Source organism: Olea europaea, chromosome 14, assembly GCF_002742605.1.
Source record: "Olea europaea var. sylvestris chromosome 14, O_europaea_v1, whole genome shotgun sequence".
NCBI classification, from domain to species: Eukaryota; Viridiplantae; Streptophyta; class Magnoliopsida; order Lamiales; family Oleaceae; genus Olea; species Olea europaea.
Genome location: NC_036250.1, coordinates 16,340,053 through 16,344,760, shown reverse-complemented (window position 1 = coordinate 16,344,760; position 4,708 = coordinate 16,340,053). Strand labels below are relative to the sequence as shown.

General features: G+C 34.5%; 1 long non-coding RNA gene across 1 annotated transcript; it reads right to left on the bottom strand.

Annotated features, from left to right (window-relative positions):
- On the bottom strand, nucleotides 1–3,082 carry LOC111409673. The gene is made up of 2 exons (XR_002705512.1): nucleotides 3,008–3,082; nucleotides 1–221 (listed from the first exon to the last, which is right to left on the bottom strand). It is a non-coding gene; the product is annotated as an uncharacterized LOC111409673 (long non-coding RNA).
- Between the last annotated feature and the right edge of the window lie 1,626 nt (nucleotides 3,083–4,708).

Here is a 4,708-nt window from a genome sequence, read left to right as displayed (position 1 = left end):
TCGCCATAATCAAACATATATATGCTGAGATTATAAACAAGTCTACATGTCATGTCAAAAGATGTACAACACATGATCCCCAACGTACAACACAATAGGTCATAAGCTCAAAATAGCAACCCACAACATAACCCAACAAATCTTCATCCGTATACATAGAACTCTGGAATCCTATAAGAGCTCCACAGCTAGCCATGCTCTCTATGTAGTTCCAGGCTAACCTACAATGCAAGAACTATATAACTCAATGCTTAGTAAGAAAAAATCATGCATGTCATGAATATGAATAATAATGATATATGTCATTATGCCATTTACTATAAACATCACAATAAAGAAGCATCATAATCCAATATGTATCAAAGTCAACTCAAAATCATTTCATTGGGCCCCTGACGCACCTACTATGCACCAGATAGAGCTCTATATAATATCAATATCAATAATCAAATGGTCAATATGAAATCGACTCCGGCTAGTGGACCATCCTCTCGTGACCACTAGAGGCCCATCTCCTAACTACCCCTATGATCACCCAAGAAGTCTCGCACTCGGCAGCACCAATAATCATAATATCACAAGGGCACAGTTGAGTGGTCCACCCTCCCGTAATCACCAAAGGCCCATCCCCTGTCTACCTTTGCAATCACCCAGGAAGTATCACCCACTATGCCAAACATATCACATAAGCATTATTCATGTCTATCAGTCCTTTAAGACTTCTTATATGTAGTTTATTATCCCTAAATTTCATAAAAAAGGCCCCAAGGATAAGTAGGAAATCAAAATTTAATCAAAGGAGACAACACCTACTTAACATGTGATGACTTATCACTTTAACATCTAATGCCTTCAACCTTAAGCCTCCAACATATCTTATAAGTCCTTAGAACTTTACACAAGATAGATATAACTCTTCTAACTCACATATGGCTCCATATGATGTAAGGGAGAAGTTAAAGTTGGCTACAAGAAGCCTTAAGTCTCGCTATTTTTCGAGTCCAATTATGGACATCAACATCATCCAATTGTTTTCATTGACCTAGTACTCCTTAGAATCTATTTTCTAGGCCCAAGAGTTCATTAATGGACATATAAATGTTGAAATCACATTAAATATCCAAATAGACAGAATATGTTTTTTAGGTTTCCATCACCATCCACTCATTTTTTGAATTTTTTTTCATGCCCTTACCTACATTTAACGACTCCCAAACTTTTACCACACACCTAAACGTATATCTGAAGATAATCAGGTAATAAGGTTGTGACAAATGAAGTGTTTTGAGCTTCAAAAATAGTCCATTTTTCACTACACAAAATCAGACAGTTTTTCCCTTTGACTGTTTTCGATTTCCATTTTCTTAGTATGATACCAATAGAATTCCATGCCATTAAAAATCATTTATACACTTCATACTTACATACTAAGTATCATCCCAAAATCAAGGTACATACTACTCAAATCTAGTAACCTACATCTCTGCCCAAGTTGTTTTCCCTCAAGGTCTTGTAATTAATTACCCCTATTTCGGCATCATAAAATCACGAACAACACTCCAAAACAATCACAAGAAAGTTCAAATGTTCAAAAAATTATAAACCCCTTAAGAAATAATGGATACAAACCTCAAAACCGTGAAGTAACTCTGCAGTCCAGAAATTTCAGCTTCATGTTTCTATTTCTCTTTCACTCTCTTTTTCACTTGGAATCACTTAGGGACGAGATAAGGAAGCTAATGTATTATCTAGGAGATAAATAAGTGGTCCTTAAGAGGTTGAGGTCATGTTTCTTGCTTAAAGGCTAAGGATTTTGTAGCATGAAGCCACATTAAGCTACTTTGGTGAATAATAAGTAGGAGGTGGCTTCTTGCTGCTATATTTGACCTTTCTACCATTGTATTTGGATTTAGTTATGCCTTATAAGATATCTATATCCATCCTACACGAGATCATTCCTTAAGGTTGAAGAAATTGAGTGTTGAAATGACAAACATCCCAAGCACGAGGTGTTGAAGCATGAGGTGGTTACTTGTAGTAAAAATCTGATTTTATATCTATCCTTTTAGGTGAAAATCGAGTATCCTTGGCTCATTTTGACGTGTTTACAATCTATTTCACTTGTCCTAAGATCCCAAAAGATATTATAGGGCTAATTCTTTAACCGTTCATTTAATTTCTTACCCGATTGACACTCGATTGTCAACCGATATCAACAATTCACACCTTAATATTTATAACGTCATATGAGAAGCAAGAACTACATAAGTAAATGCTTAGTAAGTAAAAATCATGCATGTAATGAATATGAATAATATCGATATATGCCACTACGTCATTTACTTTAAACATAACGATAAAGAAGTATCATATTTCAATATTCATCAAAGTCGACTCGAAATCATTTCATTTGAAATCTTTCATTTTATTGGGCCCTTGACCCACCTATTATGCACCAGATAGAGCTCTGCATAAAATTAATATCAATAATCAAATGGTCAATATGAAATTGACACCAGCGAGTGGACCATCCTCTCGTAACCACTAGAGGCCCATTCCTTAATTACCCCTATAATCATAATATCACAAGGGCCCAGTCGAGTGGTCCACCCTCCCGTGATCACCAAAGGCCTATCCCCTATCTACCTTTGCAATCACCCAAGAAGTATCACCCACGATGCCAAACATATCACATAGGCATGTCTCACATGCCTCAATGCCCTAATAGTGGCCAATAAAACATTTATAAAGAAAACTCACTTTGAAATCATGTTTCGCATGCAGGATTTTCAACCATGTCACATGTCGTGCATGCATATGAAAATGCTCATGAATGACGTATTTAATGAAAATTGATGTCAATAGGTTCCGCAACCTCATACTCAACGATTATAACCATCATATGATGTGCTATAAGTCTCTTATCAAAGTTATGTAAATATTCCAACATTACCATATCACAAATACTAGGTTCTTGCATCGTAGTTGGAAATGAATTTTTACTTACCTTTCGCCTTTGTGTGTGCAAGTTCCTACGGAGTGTATATCAATTTCCTTTTTCGTTCAACGTCAAAAAATACCTGTATTACCATCTAATATTAAAGACAATCCTCCATTTAATAACCTTAACACACACAATCCCAAAATACATCCATTCACGCCAAAACAACTTAGACTAAATCATTATTTCAAGTTAACGATGGCATTACAAACTAGTCCCATAAGTCTGCTATTTCTCCAATCCAATTATGAACGTCAACATCATCTAATTGTTGTCATTAACCTAGTACTCTTAAAATCTATTTTCTAGGCCCAGTAGATCATTAATGGACATATAAATGTTGAAATCACATTAAATACCCAAATGGACAGAATCTGTTTTTAGATTTTCTATTACCGTCCAATTATTTTTCCAATCCCTTTTCACCCCCTTAGCTATATCCAACGACTCCCAAATTTTTACCAAAAAAAAAATGTTGAGATTATATTGGATATCATATGACAAAGTTTAAAAAACAAAATTATTAATGTATACTTGTGGAATTCCAAACTCCAACTATTCACCATTATCAAGTTTTCAATTCCTTCAATTGATTTTCTTAGCTTCTCCTTTTTTTATTAGAAAATTATATGGCTGAAAATATGTTTGAAGATAAATTGTAATGGTTCTCCATTGTTGATTTTTTTTTTTTTAATAGTAATGAAAATGTAGCAGCTAGAAAAGAAGACAATGGATTTTCTTTTAACGTCCATGCCTTACTTATTTAAATCATTATCAAGGACGGACCTATGAAGGGACGAGTGGGTGCCATCGCCACACTGGATTTTCATATGCAACTCTTTTAAATTCAAAATTTCAGTTTTTTTTTTTCCTTTTTTTTGGGTTTCTTTCTCATTTTATTTGAAATAATTTTTTTACGGAATTGTGTCTCGTCTCCACTGAGCCATAATCTTGAGTCCACCCCTAATCAATATAATATTTTCGACAAAAAAAAAATTACGACTATTTGATGAAAACCATAATGACTAAATAGAGATGGAGTACCTTAAAATAAAATGTGAAAAAATAATATGTAACGGAAAAGCTACAACTATGAAAGTCGTCATCCAGGTGCTTCCATTGGTGGGGTCCACTCCGTGAGTAAAAGTTGGCAGATTGAATAATTTGATAGGAACTAAATTTCGCCGTAAACAACTAGACCGGGTGCTATTCTGATACAGTTTCTAGAAACCGAATCCCATATCATGCACGAAATAGAATAACAACACTATTCCACGAAACACCTTTCTTGTTTGGAAAGTAACTAATTCTGTTTGTCCGTGTGTTTTTCTTTTGGAAAATGCTGTGTGTACACCTCATGAGTACACAATAGATTACATTCATTCACATGGAGTGGGCCCATGAATATTTTATTATATGTGGGTCCTCTCCATGTTAAAGGAGTATAATGTTGTGTGTACGTATAGTGTTTGTCCTTTTCTTTTTCCAATAAAATTTACTTAACCGATGTTGCTTGATTCAACCATATTTGATTATATCTTGGTGTATATTGTGTGAAAATTCAAAAGGTATTGGACAAAAAACTCTATTTTTAAACAATCAAATTTTTTATCGACGTGCGGCACAAGATCAACCATGATATCAAAAGGAATGCACATATAGCATGATTGTTTGACTAATTACCCGTTTTACACGAATTAAGCTCTA